Source organism: Pseudophryne corroboree, chromosome 9, assembly GCF_028390025.1.
Source record: "Pseudophryne corroboree isolate aPseCor3 chromosome 9, aPseCor3.hap2, whole genome shotgun sequence".
Classification (NCBI taxonomy): Eukaryota; Metazoa; Chordata; class Amphibia; order Anura; family Myobatrachidae; genus Pseudophryne; species Pseudophryne corroboree.
Window position 1 is genome coordinate 448,350,620 of NC_086452.1, and position 18,702 is coordinate 448,369,321.

At 42.2% G+C, this 18,702-nt stretch overlaps 1 long non-coding RNA gene across 21 annotated transcripts in view; it reads right to left on the reverse strand.

Moving 5' to 3' along the window:
* LOC134958509 (uncharacterized) overlaps window positions 1–18,702 on the reverse strand; it is a 728,433-nt gene that overhangs the window by 662,381 nt on the left and 47,350 nt on the right. For 19 of the 21 annotated variants that reach the window (XR_010187035.1, XR_010187037.1, XR_010187031.1 and 16 more), the window contains exons 2-4: window positions 14,820–14,936; window positions 10,677–10,853; window positions 2,651–2,767 (exon numbers count right to left, since the gene is read on the reverse strand). This is a non-coding gene — a long non-coding RNA (uncharacterized LOC134958509). The remainder of the gene's footprint in view (window positions 1–2,650; window positions 2,768–10,676; window positions 10,854–14,819; window positions 14,937–18,702) is intronic. The other 2 variants (XR_010187029.1, XR_010187033.1) reach the window with 2 other exon arrangements.

Genomic DNA, 18,702 nt, shown 5'->3' on the forward strand with positions numbered 1-18,702 from the left:
CAGATGCAAGTCTCCGAGGCTGGGGAGCAGTCACACAGGGGGAAAATTTCCAGGGAAAATGGTCAAGCCAGGAAGCTTGTCTGCACACAAACATTCTGGAATTAAGAGCCATTTACAACGGCCTTCTACAAGCGGAACATCTTCTTCGCGGTCTGCCCGTCCTTTTTCAGTCGGAACACATAACAGCAGTGGAGTACATAAACCGCCAGGGTGGAACAAAGAGCAGAGCGGCAATGGCGGAGGCCACAAAATTTCTCCGCTCGACGGAAAAACATACAAGCGCTCTGTCAGCGGTCTTCATTCCGGGAGTGGACAACTGGGAAACAGACTTCCTCAGCAGACACGATCTTCATCCAGGAGAGTGGGGTCTGCATCAAGAGGTATTTGCAGAAGTGACAAGTCATTGGGGAATTCCTCAAATAGACATGATGGCGTCTCGCCTCAACAAGAAGCTTCAGAGGTATTGTTCCAGGTCAAGGGACCCTCAAGCCAGTGCAGTGGGGGCCCTGGTGACACCGTGGGTGTTTCAGTCGGTATACGTGTTCCCTCCACTTCCACTCATTCCAAAGGTGATAAGGATCATAAGAAGAACAAGGGTTCAGGCGATACTCATTGTTCTAGATTGGCCACGGAGGGCCTGGTATCCAGATCTTCAGGAATTACTCATAGGAGATCCCTGGCCTCTTCCTCTAAGAGAGGACCTATTACAGCAAGGGCCGTGCATGCTCCAAGACCTACCGCGGTTGCGTTTGACGGCGTGGCGGTTGAACGCCAAATCCTAGCTTGGAAGGGTATTCCCGGTGAGGTCATCCCCACTCTACTTAAAGCTAGAAAGGTAGTAACAGCGAAGCATTATCACCGTATTTGGAGAAAATATGTGTCTTGGTGTGAATCCAAGAAGGCTCCTACGGATGAATTTCAGCTGGGTCGTTTTCTCCATTTTTTGCAAGCAGGTGTGGATGCGGGCCTAAAATTAGGCTCCATTAAAGTGCAGATTTCGGCCTTATCGATTTTCTTTCCGAAAGAATTGGCCGCCCTTCCAGAGGTTCAGACTTTCGTGAAGGAAGTGCTGCACATCCAACCTCCATTTGTGCCCCCGGTGGCACCATGGACCTTAACGTGGTGTTGCAGTTTCTTATGTCACACTGGTTTGAACCTTTACGAAAGGTTGAGTTGAAGTTTCTCACTTGGAAAGTGGTCATGCTTTTGGCCTTGGCGTCAGCAAGGCGGGTGTCGGAATTAGCGGCTTTGTCTCACAAGAGCCCCTATGTGATCTTCCATGAGGATAGAGCGGAATTGAGAACTCGTCAACAATTTCTGCCAAAGGTGGTTTCTTCGTTTCACATAAACCAACCTATTGTGGTGCCCGTGGCTACTGAAGCTTTAGCTGTTTCAAAGTCTCTCGATAAGGTCAGAGCTTTGAAAATGTATGTAGCCAGAACGGCTCGTATTAGGAAAACTGTTTGTCCTGTATGCGCCCAACAAGATTGGGGCTCCTGCTTCTAAGCAGACTATTGCACGCTGGATCTGTAATGCGATTCAGCATGCTCATTCTACGGCTGGATTGCCGTTACCGAATACAGTGAAGGCCCATTCTACCAGGAAAGTGGGCTCATCTTGGGCGGCTGCCCGGGGAGTCTCGGCGCTACAACTTTGCCGAGCAGCCACTTGGTCGGGTTCAAACACTTTTGCAAAATTCTACAAGTTTCATACCCTGGCTGATGAGGACCTCATGTTTGCTCAATCGGTGCTGCAGAGTCGTCCGCACTCTCCCGCCCGGTCTGGAGCTTTGGTATAAACCCCATGGTCCTTTTGGAGTCCCCAGCATCCTCTATGACGAAGTAGAAAATAGGATTTTAATACCTACCGGTAAATCCTTTTCTCATAGTCCGTAGAGGATGCTGGGCGCCCGTCCCAGTGCGGACTCTATCTGCAGTACTTGTTCATAGTTATTGCTTTTGTTACACAAAGGTGTGTTTTTGGTTTCCATCAGCCTGTTGCTGATTTTTTGGTTCATACTGTTAACTGGTTTTAGTTAAATGCTATGTTGTACGGTGTGTTGTGGTGTGAGCTGGAATGTATCTCACCCTTGGTTAACAAAAATCCTTTTCCTTGAAATGTCCGTCTCCCTGGGCACAGTTCCTATAACTGAGGTCTGGAGGAGGGGCATAGAGGGAGAAGCCAGTTCACGCCCATTTAAAGTCTTAAAGTGCCCATGTCTCCTGCGGATCCCGTCTATACCCCATGGTCCTTTTGGAGTCCCCAGCATCCTCTACGGACTAAGAGAAAAAGATTTACTGGTAGGTATTAAAATCCTATTATTACTACCTCTTGCATCCAAATACTGTATTCATAAGTAGGGTTCTTATTAACCTTACCTCTGTACAGTTCTGTTACATATATACGGACATGACTAATTCTCTGCAAAACCCTCAACTTTGCATTTGCTAATACTATAGACAGACACAAAACATGTCCACGTGACACACACGCCAAATATTAGACTTTAGCAAGCAATTACATATAAATAAGATGTAAGTAGTTGTGTTAAATTCAACAACTTTCCTCTGCACAGAACAGTGTTTTGCTTTCTTTATTTTTAATATAAACATAAAATAATGTATAATGTTGCTATAAACAAAGCACCCACCTTGGGAAACTATTGGCGCTTGGTGTTTTCAATTCTTAGCGATTCCATGAATAAAAGAACAGATCTGGGGGTACACTTATTCCAATTAAATCCAAATGGTTTCCCATGGATATCACTCTATACAAAAAGGAGAAGAGATAGTAAATATCATTAAGTAACCAGTATAACATGTTAGGTGGAAGGCCACTTTTGGCTTTGAGAAGAGCACTGCATGACCATTTACAGGACTTCAGGCTGCAAGATAGCTAGGTATTGTTGTCCCTTCAGAGCACTCCCTGATATCATTTTACCTGTCCGTCCTCAGGCTTGGATTGGCCCACAGAGGTACAGGGGAAACTACCGGTGGGCCCCACTGCCTGCCCCCCCCCCCTCCTGCTCTAAGGATCAGGTTCCAGACTGTGCACTTGAATTATACATTATACATATGTTACCTTATACTGGACTATAGTGAATTTTCTAGAGTGCATTGCTGCTAAGTAATCTGGTACATTATCATGCATGCAGCAGCTGGATTTACTGTATATATTTATGAAGGGGCCCAGACATTGCACTCTCTAATCGTTGGTCAAACCAATGAGGTGGCAGGCCACGCCCCCTCCGCAGACTGGCCACACCTCTAAACATGGGCCCTTACCACTGCATTCCTTCGGTGGGCCCTACATGCCCCAGTCCGACACTGTCCGTCCTTTTGTAAATATATATATATATATACATACATACATACATACATACATACATACAGTATATATATATTTAGCAGTTTCACAGATGCCTACTTACGGAAGAAGAATAAAAACTAACAAATATGTATGGACCAGGGTTTGTGATGTATGCCGTATGCCTGGCATAAACAGGGCACATGTGCCGCTGGCCGCCATGCACCTTGCACAAGGGCATAAATATGCTACTATTTATTACAGCTTTTTAACATGTGCCCAATTTGCAACTAATGGGTATATTTACTAAAAGTCAATTTGGTTTTCAGCCGATTTTGTGTGACAGGTCTAAAGTCAAAATTGACTCAAAATCTACTGAAATATAACTTTACACTTAAATAAAACTACAATAGAACACTCAATTCTTTAATAGAATTCCTAACCCATATTTACTAATAGTCGATTTGAAAATGGACTCAAAAACATCCACAAATCACCACTTTCAACAGAACCATCAGAAAGCGTTGTATTTGGTTTTATATCATGTGGGGCACTCTGGCTACATAAAGCATGGCATTTAAAGGCACAGCGATGATTTAAAAAAATTGTGGATATTCAACTTAGCACAGGCATTAAAGTGTTTGTGGGTATTACAGTGAATGTGGCCAATATGAATGCTTTTGTATAATTTTGTCTATTTTTGATTGATGTTTCTTTTTTTAATTTTTTGGTCGATTTTCAATTAATAGACCACATTTAGAACTTCAAATAGAACTCACATCACCCAGTAAAATGGAACTCAAAATCAACTTTTAGTAACTGAGCTATTTGGAATAGAAACACTGTAGTCGATTTTGTGGGGATGTTGGTTCTATTCTGGTCAATTTTAAACAGGCCCAAAATAAACTTTTAGTAGATATACCCCCTTTTTCCCCCACCCCCCCCCCCCCCAAGTTTTTTACATATACAATGCTACCAAGGTATTTCAAGTATCGTGCCCATTACACAGACTGTAATCTATAAATGTGACCGGAGAGCTTATCATTATAAAACTGTGTGTATTCTCAGGAGTCAGCAGCAAAAGAGTTGTGGGTTATTCCTGAGGGCGTGCAATAGATAGGAGGATGTAGGTATGAGGACATGTACTCTCTGTGAGTCGTCTGCATACGAAAATGAGAAAAATAGGGGCGTCTGAAAGGTGAGTGACACGCCGGTGACATTTCACTGACCTTGTTACCGTAAATGCTGGTAATTACAGCTCCCTGCTTCCTTACATGGCCATTAGAAATTTTTGATCTTTGGGCCTTCCCTAAATATGGATGTGGTTGGAAAAAAACAGTTCATAAGTAACTCCGGGGAATGGCATTTAACTTGTACTTTTGCATACACAGGGTTACAGAGGGGTCTCTGGTGCAGAAGAAAGTATTTGGCTGTTGCTAGCAGTAAGAAGATTGTTTATCGTATTGACAATACGTTCAATATGGGCAACTAAAAATCTCCTTTCCATTCAGATCAGGTTTCAGCAACCTGTGGCTCTCGCTGTTACAGATGCTCTGCCAGCTAGCATGCTGGGATATTTAGTACCACAACAGCTAGAGAGCCATGTGTTCTATGGGTGCTAGTTAATTGTTTTGTACGCCTGATCTCTCGTCTAAAGTGACGGGAGAACACGGGGTGCAATTCAATTAGTTTTTTGCACTGATACCGCCCTTGAAGGTCGGGTTTAGCAGCGTAAAGCAGCTTAACCCGACCAAAGTGTTAGGCGCGATCGTGAAAAGAGCCTTTTGGACCTCTGAAGGGGTGCGAGCTGAAATGCAGACACCGGCAGCCATCGCGTCCGAACAGAGCTACAATTGAATAGCTCCGCTAGGCGCTATATAGTGGTTGCCGGAGACAAAACATTTGAATTCCGCCCTATAAGTCTGTTTTAGATGGCAAGGTCATACAGAGGATGCTATCCTATCTGTGTACAGTTTGTATGTCCTCTCTGTGATTGCAAGGGTTTCCTCCAGACGCTGCGGTTTTCATCGACACCAAGAATATACTGGTAAATTAATTGGCTCCTGGCAAAAAAAATAACCCTACTGTGTGTGTCCATGTGACAGGGAGTAAGATTGCAAGCTCCGCTGGCGCAGGGACTGATGTGAATGACTGAAATATCATCTGTAAAGAGTTGCACAATATCAATGAGTAAATATGACAAACGGAGGACTTTAATGGTCAGCATCACACAGACCCGGTCAGTTGTGATCTTATTATTGTCGGGCAAGGCGGTAATTTTCGGGCAATACAGAACTACGTTTACATTTGTTACATAAGGCAGCGCCGTATCGCAGATTGACATCTATAGAGAGTTCCCAATGGTGACTCGATATTGTCTGTGAATGTCACAGCGTAGCTAACTAACAAGCAACAGTAGCTAAAAGGGGGTACACACGGAGAGATCCGTGTTTAAAATCTAAGCAATCTTACATGATTGCTTAGATTTTAAGCATGATCGCTCCGTGTGTACCCCCCACAGCGATAGCGATGCGCTATCGCCGGTGCTAGATTGAGCCTGCATGCAGGCTCAATCTAGCAGGTCACTCACTTCAGCGCTGTGTGAAGTGAGCGGCCCCATGTCGTCGTCCCCCATCGCTCAGCACATCACGCTCTGCCGAGCGGGGGGAGAGATGTGTGCTGAGCGGTCTGTGTTAAGATCGCTCAGCACACATCTCTCCCATCAGTATTGGCCTAAAGGGGGGTACTCACGAAGCGATCGCTGCTTAAAATCTAAACACTCTGACTAGATTGCTTCGATTTTAAGCAGCGATCACTCCCTGTGTACCCCTCACAGCGATAGCAATGCGCAGCCCCGCGCATCGCTGGTGCTAGATCGGCCCGCTGGGTGAAATGAGCACCCCCCCCCCCCCCGTCTCCCCCCGCACGCTCAGCACACATCGCACTGTGCTGAGCGGGGGGAGAGATGTGTGCTGCTGAGCGAACCGCTCAGCACACATCTCTCCCCAAAACGGCCCGTGACTACGGCCCTTTAGGTCACTACTGTCTGTACAACTTAAACATACTTACCTAAGGTAGAGTGATAATAGCAATAAAAAAGAAAAGCAAGTTAGCAACCTGTAAAAAGACTCTTACAGCAATACTGTACACAACAAGACCATTACACAACGAAAGCTTTATGTGAACGGATTACCAACTTGTACGCATCTTTGCGGTGCCACCGTATGCTCAGTACAGAAAATCGCCATCATCATGAGAACCTAGGTACATCAGCTGATGCTAGGTGCAGCTGGAAACAAGACCTATTTATGCTTGCGTTGCAGATCCATCAATACACCCTCTCTTATCTTTGCCTATGTGACAGTGCCCCGCCATAGGCCAGTAACTACCACCACTCTTCACCCACAAGTACAGGTGCACTTGAAATATACATGAGGTTGCAACGCTTGTACTTGCATGCTCTCAGGTTCTGGACCATACAACGTGCAAAAACACGCAAGATACTCTCCATAAACAAGTGTACATCCAAGTCTGCATGAAAACGAAGTTCGGTGAGGCATAGTTCATTAACGTCTGCCGAGACTGCACCGCATTGACTCGCTTAGCCCAGTACAGCAGCAAAGGCTCCTCGGGAAGTATTTTTTAAAGTGTTACCAACTATAATACAGATCATTCCGGCGCCGGTATACTCTGCGCCGGGATCCCGACAGCCGGCAAACTGAAGACCACCCCATAGTGAGGAAACACAGCACATTTGTGATTTAAGGCTAGAAAATAATATCACTTTCTGTGAATTTGTCACTCCGGCTAATCAATGTTTGGATCTTAATTTTGGGAGTGAGATAATTGGGAGAGCTTGCAGCCCGCACCTAGGGGGCCATTAGAGTCTGATGACATCATGAAACACAATTAATGAGAAGTAAATGGTCAGCAAATGACAATCCCTGGGCATTTTGTTGGTGTGAATAGAAGAGACTGACTGTCATTTCTTTCAAGTAAAAACAAAGAGCCGGTCGTTTAAACTGTGTTAAAGGGTGTAATTACACAGCATTATCTCAGGTAGGCCCGTGTGCTGTCTGGGGCACAGGAATACCAGAGCTGGTCAGAAAAGGGAGATGACGTGAGCAGGAGCCGGGTGGGATCACGTCAGACCAGCCTTAGGCCTGGCCATGGGTCAGTATGTACCAAAGAAAACTAAACTCACAGGTCAGAAGGACAAGTGGGAACATCCCAGAATTCCTTGCCTCCTTGATATACGGGAACATACAGGGTACGAGAAGATATAATATTGTTTGTAACTCACGACTAGGAGGCAGATTCAATTAATCACAAACTAGATTGCACAACTTTTTTATCACAGATCTTTCTGCTATTGAAATATAAATCCAAGTTATGGTAATGCGGATTTCAACCAAAGAACTTATGACTTTCAAATTGCACCTTTGGAGTAAGTGATAACTATGAGAAAGTCCTTAGTTTATTATCAAAATGTCAGTATATAGGGGGTCATTCCGAGTTGTTCGTTCGTTATATTTTTCTCGCAACGGAGCGATTAGTCGCTAATGCGCATGCGCAATGTCCGCAGTGCAACTGCGCCAAGTAAATTTGCTATGCAGTTAGGTATTTTACTCACGGCATTACGAGGTTTTTTCTTCGTTCTGGTGATCGTAATGTGATTGACAGGAAGTGGGTGTTTCTGGGCGGAAACTGGCCGTTTTATGGGTGTGTGCGAAAAAACGCTACCGTTTCTGGGAAAAACGCGGGAGTGGCTGGAGAAACGGAGGAGTGTCTGGGCGAACGCTGGGTGTGTTTGTGACGTCAAACCAGGAACGAAACTGACTGAACTGATCGCAGATGCCGAGTAAGTCTGGAGCTACTCAGAAACTGCTAAGAAGTGTCTATTCGCAATTCTGCTAATTTTTCGTTCGCAATTTTGATAAGCTAAGATTCACTCCCAGTAGGCGGCGGCTTAGCGTGTGCAAAGCTGCTAAAAGCAGCTTGCGAGCGAACAACTCGGAATGACCCCCATTGTGCTTAGAGGTGTTCATATTGTAAAGGATCAGCAATAAAGACATGTAATTTAGTTCTAAGAAGCAGAAACATGAGTTCAAGTGTGTGGGACCTGTACGATGCGGTGTTGCACTGATGGGAAATTATTTTTTGAACTTGCAGATGGGATTTACAAGTCCTCCCCCCTCAAATAAAATAAAAAAAAATGCAAACACTTGAAAACCACAATGGGGGCATTTAAATGTACCCCAAAATACCCTATACTCTTTTATTTGCTGAAATACACTTGCTGGCTATCATTCTTCCTTCATTAGTAAAAGTTAACCCTGTAACACGATAGAACTGTCTCCTATACTTTGCCGATGGCCACTAACAACCTCCTATACTGTGCTTTTGGGGGTTCGGGATGTTTACCTTGGGTGTGGTTCATTGAGTCGACAGTGTCTAGGTCGACCACTATTGGTCAACAGTAACTAGGTCGACAGGGATACTAGCTCGACAGGGTCTCTAGGTTGACAGGTTAAAAGGTCGAAATGGGTTTTTTATGTTTTTTTGTGTGACATTTTCTCCGTACAGTGACCGGGAACCCCAATTAGTGCACCGTGTCCCCACACATGGCTCGCAAGCTGCGCTCGGCGCAGGTCACTTTTTCCAATCGTAGTCCGCGTGGATCGTTAAGTATGAAAAAGTTCCAAAAAAGAATTAAAACAAAAACTCATGTCAACCTTTTGACCTGTCGCCCTAGAACATGTCGACCTAGAGACCCTGTCAACCTAGACACCCTGTCGATCTAGTAACTGTCGACCGAAACATTGTCGCCTTAGTTACTGTCGACCTAGAGACCGGATCCCGTTTTCCTCCCCTCTTTCATGCACTTCATATAAGTCACAAACTGCAGAAGTAACCTGCATCATAAGATGGCTGCCGCACCTGGTGCCTTGTGAGGGTGGAATACACAACCCCTGGAGGTTATTACCCAAAATGCCTACACCAATCATGCATTATTCTTTCTGTGTCTTTGTCTGTGTGGTTTATCTTTTGATGTAATACTTAAATCTTCTGTATTATGTGCATTGTGTGAGTTCTAGTTGGTGCCGCGGATGGCTGCCTCGGTGCTGCTCTGCCAAGCAGCCTTAGTTTTTAGTCTTAAATGTATAATATGTCTACTGTACAGTTGCATATGTGCAGTATGAACTCATATGTGTAATGTTTGTAATGTATGCTACGTTTTTCCTCCTTCATGTTGCTGCTTGGCGATGCATTGTACCACAAAGAATTCCTAGTGTACGTGAGTACACCTGGCCAATAAAGCTGATTCTGATCATCTGTGCGGTGTCCACATTACAACTGTATTTGAATTGCAGCGATATGGACAGAAAATGACTTCTGGGTAGGGACGGATCTAGACTTTTCTTTAGTGGGGGGGGGGGGGGTGTTTACTGTTTAATCGTGACTCCTCCCTCTACAGTCCCAACTCCTCCCTTCTGCAATTCTAACTCCTCCTCTCTCAATTCTGACTGAACTTTTTGAGTGAGACTGAGATAGAGCTTTGTGATTGTTCTATGTACATGTGACTGTGCTATGGGGTAATTGTATTTATTAGACCTAGTACCCACACACCAGCAAGTGAGGGGCAAATGCTCTGTAACCCTTGCTCTCCTGGCTCCTCTGTGCTGCTGTGGTATAAGCTGCAGCACATCGTTCTGCCTCAGGCTCTCCCCGGAGAGCTCTCTTCAGCTCAAAAGTGGGCATGGCTATGACTGTGTTAGGGGGGGCGGTCGCCCCCTTCGCCCCCCCTAGATCCGGCCCTGCTTCTGGGCGACACAATATGGAACTGTCGGTAAACCGACGCTGCCCAGAGGAGTAAAGGGGTTAAGATAATGGTGGCAAATTCCCTTATGTATATATCCTATATGTTATCCAAGGTCTATCCCCACTTCAGCTCCCTGCCTCTTCTTCTTACAGACTGGCCTGGTATATTTACAAGGGAAGGAGCTGATTTGTGGCAGGGGTATTACAACATGGCACATCTGGCTGTTTCATTTGTATATCGCTGGCTCCATTAAGTAGGAATCAATGCCCTGGAGATAAGAGAGGTATAGATAAGCACAACAAGGTAACAAGCCCTCGTGTCATGACTGCGGCAGAGAGGAATTAGTCTACTTGCACACTCTGAACAGAGAAGGTTCAGCTTCTGCTGTGATGCAGTCAATATATTTTAGAACAGGCTTCACATTTAATCCATGTCCCTGATAAACACCTTATCAAACTACAAGAGTGATAAGAAAAGTATGTTTCTTTATGTATATTTCACGCTCATTAATGGGATCATCGTGATTAAGAACATGCTAGATACACACCTCACCCCGGCACTATCACATAGGCAGAGAACGTTCCCACTTGCCAGGCATTCTGGGTAGCGGGCATGCAAATGAGCGCTCCATGCTAGTTAATTCATAGTCAATCACCCTTGTTGCTTTGTTTGGCAAATGACTCCTTCTTAATTAGTTTAGCAGATAATAGAACACAGCGTGACCCTCCACGTCAGAATGGATTTACGAAAGTTGGAAGAAAAAAAAAGAGAGAAGAAAATAGCATTATTCTTACTCTGAAATAAGCAGAAACATTATTAATTGGGTGTAAGAAAATAAATGACATTTATATACTCTTTAGAATAAGGCATTTTAATTTAGAGCGTGTGACCTTTGCTCCTGTATATCTCATGGCAATGCATACACTGCATGTTAGCTTGTTCTAAATGTGGTACACACACATAAAATCCTTAAAAGTCAACATTATTTGTCACAGTCGACCTCTTTAAAAATTACCAAATTCAGCATAATAGAATAATAATTTATTTAATAAATATATCATGACAAGATCTAGAACAGGGCTGGCTGACCAACTTTTGAAGGAATCACAAAGCCCGATCGCCAAGTTTGTTACACTGCATCCCCAACTAAATAAAGAAGAAACATACAACAACCCCAGTTGTGTTTTTGCATTTAATACAGTACAGGTTGAGTATCCCTTATCCAAAATGCTTGGGACCAGAAGTATTTTGGATATCGGATTTTTCCATATTTTGGAATAATTACATACCACAATGAGATATCATGGCGATGGGACCTAAGTCTAAGCACAGAATGCATTTATGTCTCATATACCCCTTATATACACAGCCTTAAGGTCATTTTAGCCAATATTTTTAATAAATTTGTGCATTAAACAAAGTGTGTGTACATTCACACAATTCATTTATGTTTCATATACACCCTATACACACAGCCTGAAGGTCATTTAATACAATATTTTTTTATAACTTTGTGTATTAAATACAGTTTGTGTACACTGAGCCATCAGAAAACAAAGGTTTCACTATCTCACTCAAAAAATTCCGTATTTCGGAATATTCCGTATTTCAGAATATTTGGATATGGGATACTCAACCTGTACTAAAAACAAACAAAAAAATAAAACCAAGCAAATTTATTACACATAGATTTTGACAGAATACACTCAGCCCTCTACGAGGACAGGTATAACGGATGCAAAGACAAACTTTTGTAGAAAGTTGAACTATTAGAGATTTTATCCATTGCGACTACGGCAAAGTCTCATAATGTCCTAAACGGACAAAAATAATAATGGTGATTCCATTACACTAACCATTTGTATTCACATAACAAAATGCAAAGCTGTAATTACTGAAAATTTACACTTTGAGATAATTACAAAAGCAGAAGAAAAACTCCTTTAAGAGGAATGGCACATGCGGCTTATACCCTACCACAGGACCCTCAGTTTCCCATCCCGTACCCCTGAAACCTCGGCTTAAGAACCACTGATCTAGAGCTTGGCTGACTGACCGGACAGTCAGCACCGCATACAGCTAGTAGCAGAAGCACTGGTGGACAGACACAGGAAGCAAAGGTTAGACTGATACAGAGGACGCAACGTCATGTCTAATATCATATGATAGATTTTAATTATATAAATGTCAATGTTAATAGATAGACATTCATTAAGTCACATACATTTCTGATATTATGTCTATTTCCTGGCATTCAGTAAATATTACAGTTGAGATTACTGTGGCTGGAAATAATACATTAATGTGACAGACACACACACACACACACACACACACATATTTATATATATACACATGTCTCAATATACATATATACACATAGCACTTTGAGTCCATTTGTAGAAAAGTGCTATATAAAAACACACACACACATAGATATATATATATATATATATATATAAACACACACACATACAGTATGTATATATATATATATATATATATATATATACACATATGAACATATATTCCTGATGAACATAAGATTAATTACACAGCGATGCTGCCTGCCATATTGCATTTTACTCATGTAAGGGCAATGGTGCTATGCAATAAGAGTCAGTGGTGCTGTTTGTAATATTAGGTTCTGAAAAGTGAAGGTGGTGTTTCTGATTTTAGCCTATTTCTGATAAAGTAACACAAAACACTACCAGCACAATTGGAAATGCGTTACAAAACATGACTAAAAGGTGCCTACATTGCGTTTCTATCCATTACTGCATCTTTAGCTATTACTGTAGAGCGCATTTAATAACAGAACAGACTAGAGCGCCGTAGTCAGATAAGTAAGAGAATGGTACTGTGCTGCGACTATCTGCTTTATCCCACTGCACTTCCGTCTGTACAAATACAGGCAGGGATTATGCTGCTGGCTTCTCTGGGAGTTCTGTCTGAAATCCTGCAGCAGGAAACCAGCAAATATTTTCACACCGGAGAAAGTTCTCATAATGCGAAGGACAAACCGTGATTAAAGAATATTCCTGGCCACAATTTACAATATTTTGATATTTTATTTTATCTTAAAATTTGCATTGTTATTGGAGGTATTTGCCACATAATCACTGAACACAGAACGCAGCGCAGGTGATTGGGTAGAGGAACAGAAGATAATTATCCATGGATCACTTTATTTACAGGTCTGTGAATGGTGTACGCTAGTTACTGAGAGTACACACTTACCTCTCACTACCAAGACTTATCTCCTCTTGTAAAAGTTTTGGCATTCCCCCCCCCCCCCCCCCCCCCCCCAATTTCTATATAACCTGCATGAAATAAAAAAAATAAAAAAACATTTACAAAACTTTATTCGGTCAACAAAACAGTTTCATATGCTTAATATGACTGAATAATGGATTTTTACAGGTCTACAAGGTAACAGGTTGGCCTATGGTGATCATTCCGAGTTGATCGCTCGCTAGCAGTTTTTAGCAGCCGTGCAAACGCTATGCCGCCTCCCACTGGAAGTGTATTTTAGTTTAGCAGAAGTGCGAACGAAGGGATCGCAGAGCGGCTACAAAATAATTTTGTGCAGTTTCAGAGTAGCTACAGACCTACTCAGCCTTGCGATCACTTCAGACTGTTCAGTTCCTGTTTTGACATCACAAACCCGCCCTGCGTTTTCCCTGGCACGCCTGCGTTTTTCCGAACACTCCCTGAAAACGGTCAGTTGAAACCCAGAAACGCCCACTTCATGTCAATCACTCTGCGACTGCCAGTGCGCCTGAAAAGCTTCGCTAGAACCTGTGTAAAACTACATCGTTTGTTGTAATAGTATGCCGCGCGCGCGCATTGCGCCGCATACGCATGCGCAGAAGTGCCTTTTTTTGCCGCATCGCTGCACAGCGAACGAATGCAGTTAGCGATCAACTCGGAATGACCACATATATCACTGATCATACAAACAGTACTTGGCTCATAAGGATGACATCACTGATTATTAACTCCTTCCTCTCCGTCGGCGGCACTGGGGTTAAAAACTATATTTGCATTCTGATTTTTCAGCTGCTCAATTAAAAGTTAGCATGTGTTAAATATTACTTCAGGGAAAAGAGAAGATTATCATCAGCTCCCTATGTAATATGATCGTACTTGTAATGTTTGAAGTGGAAGATATTATTCAAGCAGGGGGAAATGAACAGCGGCATTGTCTAGCAGCTACACAATAAGGCGCACAGGGGGTTAAAGTGATCCATTAACCCTATCGTGACCAGCAGAATCCACAGCAACGATACACGCGGCTTTATTAAACGCTTGATACACAACCAAATGTGTGTTTACAATGTACCTGGATTGCATATGTACATTTCCTACATACAGATAGTGTGATTGCCTGTTATCTTAAATACACGCGCACCTACATATTCAATGCTGCTCTGCTTGTAGAGGGACATAATTAACGATTTAATATCACGGGTGCTAGTGTTTTCCTATGCCACTGTACAGGGCTGGCGGAGGCCACGAAGTCTGTGCACCAACCCTCTATAGGAAAGCACGGCATTCTGGGAGGACGTCAGGAAAGTCGGCTGTCTCCAGGTCACCGGTTAGATAGCAATGTGCGCCTGTTTCATTTAAGACATACTTAACCAAATTTTTATTTTGGATTAAGGAATTTAAAAAAAAAACCACTCACTAGATGATTATCTCACTGGTGACCTGAGGTCATTTGACGTCTCTGGGACAGATTATGTTAAATACAATTCCTGGGTTATTATCCTTTTCTTATAAGGAGCCAACACGTCCCAGGGCCCTGTACAACAGGGAGAGAGAAGAAATACAACAACAAAGAGGGTAGACAATTAAATGTACTAAATGTTATTTTCTACTGTAGTTTAACAAAAAATCCATACACCTATTGTACATTATCACTTCCTCCTATCTTCTGAAAGATGATATGCTTGCTGAGAAGTCAGTGTTCTCAATCAATTCCCACCTTGGTGCAGGGAGTCGCCCATTTGTGTTATTTGTAACCCCCCCCCACCCAATATTTGCAAAGCGATACAGTTCTAATGAACAGATTTGCTATTATATAACATGTTTAGGTCGTCACTATATGTAAAACAATAAATGTGCTACAAACTAGATATAAAAATAAATAAATAAAAATGACACAACAATAGAATGTAATGTTTCTTACAAATTGCAATTTATGAAAAATTTAAAATTGACAACAACACTACAGCAAACATGTTCATTCTTTTGCAGGGCTAATAGTATTCATTTCATTATCAGGGTGCTACTATGATATAGGGGGCTAGAGATTCCCTAGGACACTGCTTTCCCTATGTGTCTATTTATCACCTGGATGTCATTACAGAAGTACCCCTGGACGCACTGTGAGTACCCTTAGAAGTATTAGCACCCCAGAATGCTTTAAAAATGAAAGGCTATCAGGCAGTCACTGCTGCTGGGTCCTCCTAGTATACAGAATAACGTTACACAGTGCGTAACGTGACAATTCTCATTTGTTTTCTTGATACTGGATGACAGTGTTAAATAATCCATTCTACATCAATAAAATGCTTTTCTCTCCTGAATGCACGTCACTGACACAGCACCTAATGATGTCTTCTGCTCAATTCGGCCAATTTTGGCTCCGTGAGACTCACAAATCCATGCTCTACAATCTCGGCTAATGAGCGATAACACAACCAACAATTGTTGCCTAACTGGATAGAGGAGTCTTCAAAGAAATACAAGTAGAGTTGATCAAATAAGAAAAGTAACCCTTCCATGCATGGTATCTCTACTGAAACATACCAATAAAACACATCAGGAAGTCTTTACACACTCTGTCAACAGCATCACACAATCCAGTGCCCCATACAGTAAGACTATAAAGCACATAACTTAGAGCAATGCTCTCTTCACAGCATATTGCTCTGGAAAGTAGTCGTACACAGTGTTTGACTGGATCATGAAGGGCCCACCGGGGGGATGCTGTTGCGGGGGCCCATGCTTAAGGGTGTGGCCAGGCTCCAGTGGGGTTTGGCTAACCATTACAGAGTACATGTTCTGTGTCCCATGGTACATATATAATAAACCATTTTCTTGTGAAGTATAATGTAACATATGCATAATTCAAGAGCACTAGGATAGAGTCTGGAACCTAATCCCTAGAGGAGGTGGAGGGCTCACAGGCAGTGGGGCCTACCGGTGGTTTCCCCTGTGGGCCAGTCCGACCCTGGTCGCATATGGTGGTTTCTGGAGACCTGGCTACATGGAGTATTGGCCAACTGGTGCTCAATCAGAACACATATATGGAGGATAATATTACACACATCTGCCTGTTTGGTAGGGTAAGGATCCACGTAGTCTGACGGCACAGATTTAGTGATGCTATAGACTTTCCAGCCACAATAGTCCCAATCTGATCAATCCAGGACATATTTTGATAAACTGCAAGAGGTCTGCGTCGTCCAATCAGATTGTGCAGCCAGCCTGAATTAAAATTCACAAACATTTACTCGGTAGATGTAGCCGTCATTCACCACCATTCACATTGGAAAAATGAAACGTAGTAAAAATAAATGCAATGCTGTTCTGAAACAAATAGATAACTCCTGGCTCCCAATATATGTCACCTACAAGGAATTAATAGAAATAAGCAGAGGTCTTTTATAAACATACTGTATTTCTGGTTATATCTAACAGCCCCAATAAGCAATTAGACATTACTGTATGAGTCCGCACATCTGTAATCAACAGGACACAGAACCCACAGGTGCACTTGGGAATAATTTACTGTGAACCAATTTCACATTCATTTGTACATCTTTTTAAATGAGGGCTATCTGCTGTAATTGGCTTGTGCTGATATAGGTCAAAAAGGAGACGTTTGTGCCTTTCACACCACTGCGGGCTAAGTTTGTGCCGCCATATGCCTCATGTGGTAACACATACTACCAGTACAACAGACTATGGGATTAAAAGCAGAATGCATAGAAATGCACCTAAAAAGTCAACAATACTTATTTTAGCAAAATACTGGCAACTCATTATCTTGTGATGCATCGTGTTTATGACTAGCGACATTTCATACAATCCATGAAGTAAACTATTTAAAAATAAAATGTAACAAGTTCAACAAGAAGACAAAACAAACAAAAAAAAAAATTGACAGAAGCTACCAGAAGATAAATAATAGCGCACTACGAGTTAGGGGTAATAATTTGGGATCTGACTATGCCCGGCATATTGAACAAGCAGTAACAACAAATAACATACTTTCCTGCATTGAAATATGTAGCCAGCGCTAATCAGCCCGAGCATCTTACTGCTCCCTCTTCTTCCTCCTTTCTTCTCCTTATTGGAAGTTTACGGATTCTTGCAATTAAAATGTTTGTTGACATTTTTCCCTCATGTATTATTAACAATATTTTGCCAACTTAGTCACGGAATAAAACAAAAAAAGGAATTTTTTTACACTGTAGTCATAGAAAACAACTCAGGACAGGAATGATAACAACGAAACACGACAACAACATTATTTTAATCTCTTGACAGAGTTTAGGCTGGGAAATTTAGGGTGACCAAACTTGTGTCATGAGGTGTCTCCCCCCACCCCCCTCCCTTCTCTTCCCCTATCAACTGAGGACAAATTTGTTTTGCAAACTGCAATAACTCAATTTCATAAAGTACAATTAAAAATATATTACATATTATTACTATTATTATTCTTAACAATTATTTATATAGCGCACCCATTTCGTATTATAAAATATAATATTCTATCGCATACAGTACAGATATTATAAATATAATATTCTAAGGCAGCAATCACTAGCATTAGGTGCAAATTTTGTCTAAGATATAGCCACCAAACAGCTATTATCTGCAAGACTGACAGAGATGTGATTACGGTCTATGGCGCACCTAAATAAGATATTTGTGGATGGTGGACAGCAGACTTCTGCCCTCCTCCTAAATATGAGCATCTATTGCATTGCCGGTAGTAAATGTGTATACATTGTCTCTTTGCAGAACCATCATGTAGTCCCTGGAGGAATGAGATCATAAAAGCGCATAGCTTTGCAGCAGCCATATTTATTTGCCATGTTTAAATAGATGAATGCAGCGTTCTTCAGGAAAGTTTGTTATTCTGCTCACTGAAAATTAGTATCTTTTATTTTCCGTTATAAATATCCTAAACACAATTATTAAAATATATGACCAAAATTGATTTTCCAGTTATGTCGAGAACATTAAAATACCAGAAAGTGTTGTTACGCTATTAACTGCTTATATATCTGAGGCTGGCAAAGTATACTATCCATATTGCTACTGACACAATGTATCATCATTTTCATCAGCCCCACTGCCATTGTACATTCATAGCATAAGACGCAGGAAATGTTTTCAGTTCTCTACTGCCCTCTATTGGTCAGTGGAAGCAACTGACCGGTTAAATTTTGCAAGTTTACATAGTGTGTGTGTGTGTGTGTGTGTGTGTGTGTGTGTGTGTGTGTGTGTATATATGGGGGGGGGGGGGGGGGCGGAAATTATGCTTCCTTACA